General features: G+C 38.6%; 1 protein-coding gene and 1 long non-coding RNA gene across 2 annotated transcripts in view; one reads left to right on the top strand and one right to left on the bottom strand.

Annotated features, from left to right (window-relative positions):
• The window catches only part of RUNX1T1 (RUNX1 partner transcriptional co-repressor 1), a 163,000-nt gene that overhangs the window by 11,557 nt on the left and 135,954 nt on the right, over positions 1 to 15,489 (top strand).
• LOC114514884 lies at positions 8,327 to 14,034 on the bottom strand. The gene is made up of 3 exons (XR_004904380.1): positions 13,573 to 14,034; positions 10,140 to 10,270; positions 8,327 to 9,212 (listed from the first exon to the last, which is right to left on the bottom strand). It is a non-coding gene; the product is annotated as an uncharacterized LOC114514884 (long non-coding RNA).

The raw sequence follows: 15,489 nt of genomic DNA, 5'->3' as shown, positions 1-15,489 counted from the left end.
AGGAAGAGCACAAATGGAAAGTTTTCTCATTGTTTTTTTCTAGCAATCTAAGCACCTCTGATTGACTACTTTCATTCGTTTTTAACACCTGGGGCATAGACAGCTTCTGAGTGTCTCCTGCCTTTCATGGTCTGCCACCTAGTTGTTGGTCTTGGGAGAGAGGAGAGGAACTGACAAATGTTAAGAGACTTACTATGAGCCTGGAGTGAACCTTCATATATATTGACATCACTGATTTTAAATAAACAATTAGCCGGCCTTTCACTTCCTGCATTTCAGAGAGCTCTAGTCCCTCACTCTAAGGCCCTGGCTCTTCTGGCTTAGAACTTTTGCTCCAATGAAAACCTGAGGTTTTCATTGTGTTCCCAAAATTAATGGCCTACTTTGTACCCAAGTTCTAATAATCAGAGCCTTATTCTTTGACCTGGCTTAATGTTTTCCTTAGCAGCTATGATCTACATATCCACTGTTTTCTTTATCTGTGCCCTCACCTCTGACTTAGGAAATAGAGCTGGCTACCAGCTGATAGCCATCCTTGAATACACCCAAGTGTATGCTGGTTCGTATCCCTCAGTATTTTCTAAATACTTTTCCATTACTAAATTCCGTTCCCTGGTCAAAATACCACCTTTCTACACGATGCTGAAGCATGAGGAATCAGTCTGTCTCCTTTCTTGATCTCTCACTCAGCATGCTGGAGCTGGGTTCTGCCCGGTGTCCCTAGTCCGCTGGCTTGTCCTGATCTAAGCATCTCCTAATCAGCCGGGTTCAACATCCTGGTCACCTAAGGTAGGAGGAGAGGGATTCTGCACCATTTGAGTTTGTGACTGTGGTTCTGTAGTGCAAAGCACTCTTTGTATAATAAGAAGAGGGACCTGGTAGGTGTGCATTTCTCTGATTTATAGGCAGTCAAACTGGGGTTCCCGTTCTAGTTCAGTCACTGACTTTTGCTGGGTGGCCTGGGGTGCATTCTTCCATGACCTCTTCAGATGTAAAATGATGGACAGATATGCAATGATAATTAGGCATCTTATCTTGAATATGCATGGGTCCATATACAGTACTGGGAGTAGGCTTTCAGGAATTTCCCATGGTTAGGTGAATGCAAATAAGTCCTTATTTTATTTTAATTCTGAGTGGTGGGGACACTACTAGTTTCCATATAACTGGGAAGTGGATTCAGTGTAGAATATTATTATCTTTCTACTGCTCTCCATCAGGAAGGAAGTGGCGCTGTGAAGCCATTTTTATTTCATAGCCATCCTGGACATAGGATGATTGTCTGGAATTTTACCTGTTACTATACCTTTTTCTGAGGGAAGTGGTGGAGGAAGGAACCTGTCTAGGCAATGAGAAGGAACAAAAGATTTTTAGGTTATGTTCAAGGAAAATAACTGTTATGCTTTTGCTTCCGAGTGGCTGGGTAAGATGAGTGTGGTGCCAGGGGGCAGGTGTGATGAGCTAGGGTGGAAGCATAGTGGTGATTGGTTGTGCTTATCAGGCATCGCTGTCCCCCACAGCCGCACAGTTTGGACATAACTGACTCGGATATTTAGAAAATGACCTCTTTAAATCATTTTTTTGAGAGAACCTGGTAAGTAACAACTTATTTAAGTGAATAGGGGCATGTTATCATTTGGCTAAGAATCCGTTCTGGAATAAGAAAGACTGAAAAACTGTCCCATTGTATTGTCTGAAGAAGTCTGCTGTTGCTTTGAGAAGTAGTTAAAAAGCCTCATTATGTCCAATAACAGTTTGATTTTGTACTTTTCTTTAGTTTGTAAAAAATATAGATATTAATTAAAAATTTAATCCTAATTTGTAAAATTGTTTCTAATGAACCTGGGCTGAATTTCTTTGCAACTTAGGAACTATTACATGCTTACATTTGTGATTTGATCAAGTTGAGCACTCTGTAATCATCCAGCGTGGCCGTGGAAACTTGTGCTCTGTTTTTAGGAATATCTACTATTGACAGGACTAGGAAGTTATGTTATTTTCATCTGCCATTTATGCCACAAGAATCGCTGCTGCTTCATGGGTTGTAGAAGATTTTTGCATTGGTATTCAACGTTCAGTGGGAGGCCAAATTGAGAGTTCTTTGCCACAGAGAAGAATGTCTTAAAATACATATGTAGTGAGCTCTTAGTTGGTACCTGATTTGACTGGATTAAATATTACATTAGAGGAAAATATTACCATGGGATGTCATGGCAGTTTGTCTAAAGAAACTCAAGCTGGAGTCCACTAGTAATGAGAGGAAACATTGCCAGAACAGTGATGAGCTGGATGTGGCCGGGTCCATTAGAGCACCAGCAGAGAAAATAGGTGTAAGAGACCCTTAGAAAGAGTATTGGGCAGGTCCCTTCTACTGTGTCTCATGGGGAGTGCACCTGGTATCCATCAGGTAGGAGATCAGACAGATTTTAGGAAAGTATTGAATAGTCCCATAATGGTACTTGCAAATGCTGACATAGAGTTGTGGTGCCAGGGAGCTAGCAGCATTGCAGAGAGCATTTCAAACGCACATTAAGTCTGGCAAGCAGGATATCAGAAATTGGGACGTCATCCTCCAGCAGGTGTTGGAAGCATGATACAAGTTGTGCATTAAATACAAACTCTTAAGAAGTTGGTTGGTCCGTTTGGTTAAAACAAGATGTACTGTAGTCCTTTCCCTAACCTCAAGATATAGGAAGATGTGAGCTGTAAAACAGGTTATGAAAGACTGCTGGTTTATTTTCTGAATCTGTGCATATGTTATGTACACAGTGATGAGCAAACACAGCTGGGAAGAACAGCAGATGATACCGGGACTGGAACTGTGGTGTTGATCAGACTGACATAGTAATCTTCTCCTGTGAAAGTGTTCTCTTAAAGTGAGTGTTAGGATTGGCTACCTTTTATCATGTGTCAGACAAATATTCTTTACTACCTAGCCCCTTTGCCTACCTGTCACATTATTTTCATTCTCATCTCCAGCTAGATTTATTTAGAAACAAGATCCATGTTTGACCTCTGGTGGGTAACATGTGGACAATGAATTGTTATCCCTTTGTTTAAATAAGGGTAGGTAGGTTGGTTCAGGTCTAAATACAAAGTAAACGTGATCCATCTCCATTGACATGTTCAAGTCAAGCTTTAAGTTGGCTAGAGGGAATGGATATAAAATATCAGAGGAAATATAAATGAAGAGCAATAAAATGAGCAAATCAATAAACCTACTCTATTTTTAAAGAAAGGCGTATGCATTTTGGGTAGTCCTGGTAATGACACCTTTTAGAGTATCTTAAAGGAAAGGAAAATTTTTACTCTTGGTTATAAACCTGAAGCAAATTAATAAATATGTAATGAATCCCTATTATGTGTAGGGATCCCTACTATGTCTAAAGCTGCATGTTAGGTGGAGACACTCAGCAGGGAGTAAACTTAGTTCCACTGAGTGGTAAACCCATTCAGGACAAATTAAATAGCTACACAAGATCATAGAGCTTGATTATTCACCAGTGAAATGTCATAGTAAGTAAACGAGGTTTTAGAGGTGGGAGCAAGTTGGAACTTAAACCTGTCTTGGGACAGGTAGGATTTATCTAGGTAGATCCCAGATGTAGAAAAAGCCTTTGGAAGAGTTCTGGGGTAGGTTGGGTGGAGGATGGAGAGAGAATAAATTAACGAATGTGTCTATAGCAAAAAGGATTTTGGGGGAGATTATTGGAAAATAAGCAAAAATATCGTAACTGTCTTGAATGGTTGGCATTTTGACTTAAGCTTTATCTTCTGAGTAAGCCAGAGTTTTAAAAATCTGTGTCCTGTGGGACCTCTCAGGGTTGGGAGGCAGCACCGGAGGGTGCCCAGATTGGATGCAAGCTCTTTCTTCCTCTCAGCACTGTGGAGCTAGAATAGTTTCACTTTTACAACAAATTGCTTTATATATTAGATTTCCTAGCTGGATTTCTTTTGAAGAAAGGATACCATGGTAAAATAGATCTTAATAAAATCCAAGTAAAAAATAAATGTACCAGGCAAGGAGAAACCATTTACCCAATTGAAGTTGTGTTTCTGAAGAGTTGGTTTGATTGTGATCACCTGATGGATTAGAGTCGGGGCAGGGAAAGACTGGAGGCTTAAGGCGAGTATAGGAAGCTTGTTGTGCAGTTTGGATGTGAGATTGCAGGAGAGTGACCAGGACTGGGGTGTAGAACACGAAGGAAGAGGCAGGAACAGGAGGCATTGTAAAGGAAAAATGGTTAGGGCGTGGGTATAGGGGCTGATATAGAGAGGGTGAAGAGTTGCCAGCAGGGATAAGGTGCCCAGTGCATTTAGCTTGCCAGGATACTGGAATCACTTTGGGTGTTTGAGGGACAGTGTTCTTCCCTGTCCTAGATTTGTCAAACAGTCTCCTGTGGCTCATAGGGTCACAGCCTCCAGAAAGTACTCTGAGAAGCCACTTGTATATCCCTGCCCCAAGGATCCTTGTGCTCACCTACTTTTGGGAAATGGTTATAGTAGTTGTTCCTTCAAGATGGTGGTTATGTGGAGGATTTATTGCTGGTCTGTCTTGGACTTGGCTCCCTTGTGTGTTAGCTCCTCGCATGGATTTCAAACTGTTCTGAGTTCCCCTTCTTTTCACAGGTGGTTCCAGACCATGCAGGTGAATAAAAAGTAGTCAGGTGGGCTCAGTCTGGACTTTGAACTTTCCACCAGAGTAGCCTATTTGACATATTTTAAAAAATGAGCTTTTATTGGTGAGAGAATTATAAAATATCTTTTAATTCTAACATTTTGTAGAGGAGAGAAGGCAGGGACCAGAGATAAGAAATCAAGGAGGAATTGAAGAAACAGCAGAGGCAGTTCTTAAAAACCATTGTGTGTCCCATGCACTGGTCCTGTCGGTGGGGTAGGGTAGGGGTGGGGGTCAGAGTTATTTCAAGGGGCTTTTGAAATCACATTCATTTATTCAGACCCCCAAGCATTATCTGTAGACGAAATCCTTTGTCATGTGATGACACTTTCTAAATATACTTTAAAGTAAAACAACAAAAATGCATAAAAACATTACTGAGTTTAATAGAAACTTGTCTGTATGCAGTTTACAATCAGCAGATAGTAAAGGAAACACATGCCATCTTTCACAGGACCACAGCTTTTTTGTTTTAAAATGGAAGTTTCTTATTGGAAAAGTAAATGAATTCCTTTGATAGGTTAAAGGACAGTATTAAATCCTCATGATTAAAGTGCTTGCTAATTGACTCCCCTATTGAAAGGATTTAAGTTATTGGTAGAAACATCAGCAGCAACAACAAAATCTACCCATATGAGGACTTTTTAGGGTATAGTGGTTCGTCAAGATAATATTATTTCAGAGTTTTTTTACCTTATTTTATCTGGTATCATTTAATATGAAACACACTGGCAATTCTTTTTACTGCTTGAATTGAAACCAAATATTTAGTTTGAGGCTTTGCTATAAAATCTGTCAGAATTGAAATTTTTTGTGACGTAATTTTCTCTGTTGTCAGTTGTACTTGATAAAAATTAACCATGGGCAGCCGAGAAAGAACTGCCTGTGCGTACCAGAAGCTGACAATAGTAGTTTCTCTGGTGGAAGAAAGTGGGGCCCAGGCATTGGCGATGGTAAGGAGAAGTTTTGTTGTGTGTCCCTTGGTCCGCTTGAGTCTTTCCTGCAACGCTTGTACCTGTTTCGCTCACTGTCAAGTTGGAGACTGCAGCCTCAGGCTGAGATTGACTGCTTCTGCCTTTGTGAGGGGAAGTGGTGCTGCTCCCTTCTCTGCCAGAGACAGTCGAGTGGGATGGTGAAAAGACGCAATTCCCAAGTGCTTTACCGTCTGCTGTGTCTCCTCCGCTTTCCTTCTTCTTCTGGAAAGAATTCCCATCTGGACAGTAATGACATGACTTCATAAGGTTGTTGTGAGAATCACATGAGATGATACGTGCGAAGCATAACTTTCAGTAAGGTCTCGCTTGCTTATTCTTAGTGTCCCACTGGGCCACTTTGGAACTACCCTCCACTCTCTTCTAGACGCCCCCTGTACGATCTCCTCTCTCTGGCTGTTCCTTCGTGGAGCAAACATGAAATGGAGAGTCTGGCTCTGTTTGATGTCTGGGGATATAAAGGTGTTCGAGACAGACAATACTGCTGATTGGCTGGACCTTTCTCGCCTCAGCCTTAATTAAGGCCCCTTTCTACAGGGAACCAACTGCATCCTCTCCCAGGTCTGTGATGAAATCTCTCTGAAGCCTTCAGGACTTCTCTTTCTCAAAGAGGGGTTGTATCCCAGCCAACTTTTTGCTCCCATCCATGTATTTCAGGCTTCTCTGCTGGTTCGAAATCCCCTTGAAGTAGGAATCTAGAACAGTTGGGGGTACTATTTGATGTATTTAAAATATTTGTTGAAAGCTCATGCCTTGAACTCAAGTTATTTACTTAATATTGCACTGAAATACTTTATTGCTAAGATGAAAATGAAAAATTTGGTTTCAAGAACATGTTTCTTTTCTCAGTCTCTCTCCACCTTGGTTCCCCCAAAACAAAGTCATATTTTTCTCATTCTTTGATCTTTTTTTTTTTAAGTATTACTAGCTCAAACTTTTGTTAACTTGCCCACTCTGCACCTACTGTAAACAAACATAAAAATGCCCTGCAAAAGAAAGTTTTAACAAGACTGGGTATCAGGACAGGTAGTCACTGGAACATTCTTATTTAACTTCTTAAGAAAAGTTTTTCTGTTAATACAGTTCTCAGAAGGATACAAGTTTTAAAATTTGTTACTTAAAGTACAATACCCAGATTTTTGAACATTTTTTTCTAACATGGAGGAAAATTTATCTTGTGAATAACTGGTCTTATAAAATTTATCTCTAGTGCTCATGGAAGCCAAATAGCCGTAATACTCCTTTTGTTTGGATTGGAGTTTTTAACCTTTTAAAACATGAAGATTAAATGTTAAAATAGGTATAAATGTCTTCAGATGATAATTTCTATGTGTGAACTATTCTCATTATTTTACTTTCTTGATTAGTTTCAAAGTGGAAGCAAAATAAAATCAAGAAATTGAGAGGCAAAGTACTTTTTGAAATAAAGAAGTGAACTCAACATTGAAATGGAATTTCTTAAAAATAACAGGACAACTTGGGCATCTGATGTGACGGGAGAACGTTCTGCATGGTGTGTGGTGCACAGACAGCAATGCTCTTACTCTTCTTTCCCTCCCTGCTTAGAGTCTGGTGACCAATGTAGTGCTTATTAATAATGTAACTTATTTTTCCCAGAGAGTAAGTGTGTATTATATGTAAAATGTAGTGTGTGGTTAAATAGCCATTTGATAACACTCACAGTGAGCTATCTCTTGATAGTGACATGTAAGAAATTATTTTATAAAATCAATGTATGATTTTAAAATGACCTGACAAAAACTACATAGCACATACTGGCTATTTGTTGGTGAGTAATCTAAAATTTCAGGAAATTGGTGTTTTACTTTGGCCTGTATTAATTTGAGAAAAATCCAATTATATTCTGACATTATGTTGTTTTGAAAAGCACTTCAGCGCCAACAATTGCATTTTCTTATTAAGGATAAGGCATGAACTACCTTAAAATAATATTAGAGTTAGTTGTGAAAGCAATTTGCAGGAGGAGACTAGGCTGTGTTACCTGTATCAGCATTGGTTACCTCTAAATGTCATTGCATATTTAAGTTATAAGTTTAACTTGTTATCCCTGATTGTTTTAAAAGCAGTAACATCTGAAATCTGTGCTTAAAATTTACAGTCTCTGTCCTAGGATAATTCTTTACATTTCACAGACATCAAATATTACTCTGACAAGATGGCACCAAGCAGAAATATGGTGATAAAGTTACAAGTCTCAAAGCAGAGAGTGAGGAATTCTGGGTAATGACACTTCCTGAGGTGATCCTAAAACAGTGATAAAGAATATCCCACACACTGATGAAAAAACAAAAACACAATTTTACATATATAAATAGGAAAAAATCTATTTTAAAAGAATAAAAATGAAGAGCTTTCCAGTGTCACAGCTCACTTAAAAATTTTAAATCATGCTTTAAATTTTCAATTTCCCCAAACACAGCACACCTAAAAAGATACTTAGGTAAGTATGCAATATTTTGGGAACTAGATATAAGATGAAGCTTTAAAACACGGGAAGAAGTGGAAATGACATTTTTTCATTTCAAAACAACAGCACTGTTTTTCCCCTTAAATTACAAGCTAGCACAAGAAAAGCTAAAACACTGCTTTACAAATGGCCATTTACTGTGGCACTAAGCATAGCTTACCTTTTTTCTTAAATAACACAGTGAATTTGTAATACCTTGTTACAAAACATGGATCGATTTATTCAAATTTTGTTAGTGTTTTCAATGATATAATTTAGCAACCGTGGAACTGAGGTATACCTTGTTGAGGGAGGTTAAAGTAATGCTTGGAAGCCTCTTTCCTGTGCCCCACTTTGATGACTTTGTTTATGTACACAGAACAGCAGCACACTACACATTCACAAGCTGTGTCATATTGGCATTACAATAGTCATTTATAGAAACACAACAGCAAATGCAGTAAAAACAAGTTACCCTTTAAAAATCTGAAATGAAAAGTTTTGATTTAAAAAAAAATAGCAGTAGTTCATTTAAGGAATTAGTGTCTTCTGACAGACATTAAGAAATCTGAAGTCAGTTTCAAACACTTGATTAGCCAGGTCCAAAAGATCCTTGATTTGGAGAGGGCCACATTCTTCATGTACACTTTTTCAAAAGTTTATAGAATTTGCAACATTTCTTAGGTCTCACATCCTTCACATCTCTGCTACAGGCAATGCTGTAAGTCTCCCAGAGCCACAGTTTTGAACGAGGGTCTTCTCTTCGACATGTGCAGGAGACATCCTACTCATTTCACACAAAATAAACTGTGAGCAGTTTCATTAGCTTAGCAGCTCCAGTTCAGAGTCCTGTTTCTCAACGTGTACACATGGTGCAACCATCATAGACTAGATTCTTTGGGAGGAAAGTCAACATTTGTCACCATTGTGACCACTGTTACAATGTCCTCTGTGGTAATGATATTTGTTAGTCTTTGCATCTGAGTAATTCTTTCACCTACACATCCTGCTGATAGCCTGGCTTCCGCATCATGATCCCAACATCTTCTATTGTTTCACAGAGCATCGCCATTCCCTGAAAATGAAAAACATCTTCAAATACCACAGCAATTTTTGTTTTCTATTATGAAATAGAATAAAACTTCATAAAGGAATTGGTTGTTTTTGTGGGTTAAAGAAAGTATCAAGAATATCAAAGTCTTGTATTTTTTTATCAATGTTCACTTTTGAGTATTTTATATAGGAAACTTAAGCACTAAAATTTTTTAGCACTGGAGACTATCACAATAGTTGATTAACTTTTATTTCCAAAAATCCCTATACATTGCTCATAAACCAAGACATTTCTGAGCAAACCCCCAAAATGGATTCAAAATAAGGCTAAGTGAGGTCCAATTTTTATTGTTTTCTTAGTTACTGATCAGCATTTCTCTCTTGTAGTTAAATAGAAAAGTTAGAAAGCTATCCTTGAGAATTCTCTACCTAGTTTTATCCATGTTCCTAGTTATACCTAGAGCAAAATAACCAGGGCAGTACTGTTCTATCCTTTGCCTACCTAGTCTCTAGTTTTAGAGCATCCTTAAGAACTTGAAAATCTTCCAACCCCAAATCAAAAGACTGAAACAAATTCCCATGGAGAGGGAAAAACTGAGTGTTTCACTTTTTTAAAAACAGCATCATCATGTAGGAAGGTGGTGATCAGCAAGGTTACCTAACCATCCACAGGCTCCAAGCCAGGAACTCCTTTTCCTGGGAAGCTTTCCCAACAGGAGACAAACTCATCCACACAGGACCAGGGGTGCGAGTCCTGTAAGCCTCTGACTTCACCATCTCATGAGTGTTACACAAACACAGCCCTGGTTCTGTTTCTAGAACAGAATATCCTGTACAAAGATCACCTCCCCAGAAAATCATTCCAGAAAGAGAAATGTACGGAGGTATAAATCAGTCCTTCGAAAAACATTTTATTCACATTTCAAGTGAAGCAAAGTGCATGACTTACAGCATGTTTCTTGCCAATAATCTCTTAAAACAGGCCTCTTTTTTTATGAACAACAACCTCCTGCATGTCTTCAAGAGATGGATGCTGGCCAATTTCCTCCTCAAATGGCAACATGTACTCATCTACAGGTCCTAAAATGTAAAAAAAAAAAAAAAAAAAAAACCAAAAAAAACCAATCATGTTAATTCATATCTTCCTGACTTCCAAAGTGGAACAAACTTTAAAACACTATCACCTTTTCCCAACTGTTAATGTGCTGTAATGACAGGAGAGCAGCAGACTCACTGGACTTAACACCAGTGTGACCCAAACTAATTTAAAAGAAATCAGAAAGTCAGATTTGGCATGTAACTCTCTTAAGAACTGTGTAAGGAGCTCTCTTGTCTACTGTATGAGGAAGGCTATCTCCATTTGTATACAGGACATAGGGAACCACTGGTATTTGCAAGTGGATGTAGTATCCCTTTAAGGTACCCACCATTCTTTCAATTCAGATCAGACTGTAAATAGTGGTGCTGCCATCTCTGAAGAATTGGGTTCAATCTGCCGTAACCATATTTATTCTATGAAAATGCTCAAATTCCCAATGTGCATGCTCCACATGAGCAATTATGTACTTCAAAGTCATACTACTTATCAGCTCTCAGAAGAGCTGACAAAAATACATTTAGTTGTTTTAAATCATACACTCCAGGGTTCCCAACAAGTCAGAACATGCCTTCACAGACAAGCAGGATTTATTCAACAACATTAATGGTTCCTTTTTCTAAGACCCACTCAAATAGGAAAATGCAGCTAGGAATGTGTTTACATCTGTGAGCATTTCTCCTGACCAGAAACTTCATGTATTATTTACTTCCACTGTCTTCACAGACTGAAGGTGGTATTACATCTATTTTACAAATAAGCTAGAAAAGTCCCATAATTTGCACAAGGGCATAGAGATAAGTGGTAGAGTTGGAATGTGAATCCATGTGAAGGACAAATCTGTGCTTTCCACTGTACTATGTCCCCTTGACAGAAACCTGTCACTGATCACCAATGGCAGTGTACAGATGTGTCTCAATGTAAACATAAACCTCATACAAGCTCTTTGCATGTAATTATGGATAGAATATAAGTTACAACAACCCTGAAGGAGACCCTCTAACTCCACACTCTCCAAATGTTAAGAACCCTGATGCCCGGAGAGGGCTCTACTGAAGCACTTCCAGTGACAGAGGACTGACTTGCTAGGGCACCTCTCACACCCCTGGCTACTTACTCAAAGCCTCTCTGCAGGGCAGGAGCACAGGCACTGACCCCGTAGAGCTTTAAGGTGTCACTGCCAGGCCTCGACCCAGACATACTAGTCAGAATCTGAATTAAGATTCCCAGGGCTTTGTGTGCAATCCAGTTTGAGAATCACTGAACTGAATCAACAATTAGCTATCAAGAAGTTTTAAAGTACTCACTTTAGCAACATTCACACTGTCTCTGCCCCAGCCTCTAAGAGTCAGAAATGCCTGATCTGCAATTAAGTACTTCACAGCACGTGCCAGGCAGCTGAGAAATGGTCAGCATCCATCCTTTTCTCTAAGAACTCCCCTGATAAACCTCTCCTCCCCAATAACAAAGCCATTTCTCACTTTACACTCCCATAACATTTCCTTAGATTTATTCTCAGGTATTACGTTTATACAGAAATATTTACTGAATACCTATGTACCAAGCACTGGGCTGGACAATCCACACTTACCTCACTCAGGAGTTAAACAGCCCAGGAAAAAAAATGATCACCTTAATGAAACAGTACATTACTGAATGGCAGAACCCTGTGTATACTCCATAAAATCATACCCAATGGTTTGTTTTGGAGAGTTCACATTAATGAAGTTCTTATGAAATACATGTTACAATGCCTGCCATTTCATCTCCTCCTGCTTCCATAAAAGCCCATTATAAATGTCCTTCCTCTTGCATTTATAGTCAAAAATACACTGAATACCTTACTCTTCTTCCTGTAGACTTCTAAGCTTAGATTATATCCAAATTGCTTTAAACTTTCTTAGGTTCTGGATCACTCCTGTGCCAAACCCCCAATCTTGCAAGAATGAATGGCTGTCCAGAATTCCTAAGCACACTAGTAAGTCCCTTAAAAGCATAGTACCCCTAATCAAATTTCATATACCCTACACCAGCGGTGTCACTCATTTTCCCTGGGGGCCATGTCAGCCTCGCAGTGGCCTTCAAAGGGCTGAAAATAATTGTAGGACTGTGTAAATTCCTTAACTGTTAAGGAGTTGAAATTCGGCCCTTTGAAGGCAACCACGAAGTTGACAGGTCCCTGGTGAAAATGAGTTTGACACCCCGCCATACACTAAGACTGTTACCATTACTTCAGTGAGTATTCTTACAAACATAGCTTAAGTTGATTATACCTTTTACAATATTCACAACATAATTTCTATGGTCTTTCACAATCTGCAGGAAGTTTTAGGCAATTATAAATTAAAATCTAAAACACCAGATCATGTAAATTTACATTTGGGAGTTCAACAGAAAGTTTGCCTTACATTCTCACATGCAAAAAACTATCGCATAACTGAAGGGAGAGAATTTAGGAGGAGCATTAAAGACAGAGTATCCAGAACACCATAAATCCATCACACCAGGAATATTCAGTATGCAATTTTACTATTAATCAATGTAAATATTTATAGGACTTGAACAAGGAGTTCAAAAACAAGAACAAAGAACAGGAATCCTTAGAACCCAGGTGCTGTGCTAGCCAAGCACTCAAATAATTGAAAGTCGTTCAAAGTTTTAGGGAGCCTGAATTTAACCTGTGGTAAATCCCCATGCATTCTCGGTTCTGTGCCATGGAAGACAGACTGTTAGATTCAATCTGGTTAGTTAGGTACATGGGCAGACTCAGCCTGAGTGTCCTAGAAGGCAAAGTCCCCCAACTCTGCCTGCGTCTCTTCAACCCACAACAGCTGGCTTTACAGCCTTGGGGCAGGACCCCCAGGGGCCAACCAAAGCAGCGGCCCTCCCTCTATGTCTGGATCAGAGTTTCAAATCTAGGTTTTACCACCTGCCACTTTGAGGCAAAAACAGGCAAGCTACTTAATTTCTACTTAAAGCTGAACCTCAAATTCCTCTTTGTAAAACAGATAATTACTACTTCCAAAGTATTTTAGGAAATAATCTAAAGGTATGTGAAGTGCCCAGCAAAACATCTGGCAAATGGTATAAGATCAATGCATCCTGCCTTCCCTCCATTCCCTGCCTCCCTAATTCTCTTTAAGCTACCACCTCTTGGAGTCTGTTTAAAAAAAAAATAAAAATTTGTACTTTAAAATATTACCTTTAACTGTAATCATCCCTCCTCATACATGTGTAATATATATATATATATATATATCTTTTTAAAAAATGTTTTTCCTCTTACCATCTGCAGCAGTACAGCGAGAAGCCAGTTCCCACAGGACTAATCCCATGGCATACATATCTATCCTCAAAAATGCATCCCTTTGGAAGTTTATAGCGCCCTCTAATACCTCTGGAGCCATATACCTCCGGGTACCAACCTGAAAAAGATGTTCAAAGCAAGAAATATTCATTAACTTTATGAAATAACATAATCTTGTAAAAGAATCAAAACTAAATGTGGTCTAATATCAGATAATGTAACTAGATGAGGACCACCAGACTAGAGAGTCAAGTAGAATTTTATTCCATTTCAAATAATGTCATAGCCAAGACATTCACTGGAAAGAGCAGCGGGGTCCCCCATAGGGACTGACCGAACAAAGGGTACCATGCAGCTCTTAAAAAACATGAGGTAAATCTATAAAGGCTGATAGAGAAAAATTCCCCAAAATACTATAGGATGAAACAAAGCAGTGTGTATATATACATATATATATATATGTATATATACACACACTAAGATCTTTTCTGGGTACACTTAATAAATATATCAACATTATGCTTAAGAATTTTTTCCTCCTCTTCTAGAAGTAATCACAAGAAACTGAACAATAACTGTGGAGAGAAGGACGGAATAGAGGAAAAAAACAGTTTTAAGTTGTACTTTTGCATAATGTTTGAAATGTATCTTTAAAAATAAGGGTTTCTCTTTCTCTGTATTAAGAAAACTAATAAACAATACAAAATGTAGAAGAATTAACCAAGAAAGGATGGACAAACTTCTTAAAACTCTATTGGTACAAAATCTGTATGCTTATTCATTCATTGTCTTGGAGTTCTCTATTGGTTATTTCATAGTAATGTAACACTGGTTACTAAGCTCATACAGCCAGCTTTGGTTGGAGCCTGATGATACTCGTTCATCTATGGATACCCAGAAAGCTGTGAGCTAGCCAGGTGATCAGAATTTATTTGAGTAGTGGATCTAGAGAGCAGCCCAGATACTGGCATTTCCAAAGAGCTCCACCCTCAGGTGACTGTGATCTCTGGACTAGAATTGTGTGATTGTCAGCTAATGTGCAGATAATAAAAACAAGTTACTAAAATCCTGAAGTTCAAGTTTTTAATTCATTTAATAAGAATACTTTAAAGTAAAAAAATCTTATTTTTTCTACTTTAAATGACTTTTTAATTGTACAATAGTGCAATATATAAAATGTATAAGAACATGAATTTCTGCATTTTTACATTTTCTGCTCCATGAAATCTAAAGTCAAGGAACAACTAATGTAAGTAATTACTTATTTTTACCTCATCATGTAACCCAACTGGTGAAGTATAAAAAGATATGAGTCCCCAATTTTTCCTTATAAAAATAGGGGTGGAAGGGTACAATGGTACCAAAGGATTAAACTATTCACTGAGTTCAGTCTTACAATATCACACCATGACCACAGAAATTTGTCCCGAGGCTTCCCGCACAACCCCCCTCTCATGACATTCTCCACGAAGCTGCCTTTGTTCCAAACACAGTTGGTGTCAACCTTTCTAGAACTCTGACTGCTGACCACTGCTCCAAACTGAATGCTTAAATCATTAGTCGTTATTGCCGAATCTGCTGTTATGATTCTCTGATAACTGTGTTCTTGGAAGTTAATAGGATATGCTAGAGAAAAAAGAAAGCTGAGAATCAGACGACCAAATGATCTGCATGATTTGAAAGGAGAAATGATCATGCCACAGTCTAAGGTCATTTGGCTTTGTAAAAAAAGTCACCTTTCAGGTCAAACTGGTTTTCTGATTAAAAGTCATCTTGTAGGAGTGACAACACCTTTTCTAATCTCACAGTATTTGACAATAAAGTGTACAGATGATGTTCTTTCCCCTTTGGCCTCCTTAAAGGCTCCCCCAACAGAGATCTCTGTGTGCAGACCTG

Source organism: Phyllostomus discolor, chromosome 7 (assembly GCF_004126475.2).
Source record: "Phyllostomus discolor isolate MPI-MPIP mPhyDis1 chromosome 7, mPhyDis1.pri.v3, whole genome shotgun sequence".
In the NCBI taxonomy this organism is placed as follows: domain Eukaryota; kingdom Metazoa; phylum Chordata; class Mammalia; order Chiroptera; family Phyllostomidae; genus Phyllostomus; species Phyllostomus discolor.
Note: the sequence above shows the minus strand (reverse complement) of the source record. Positions and strands in the feature narration are given on the sequence as shown.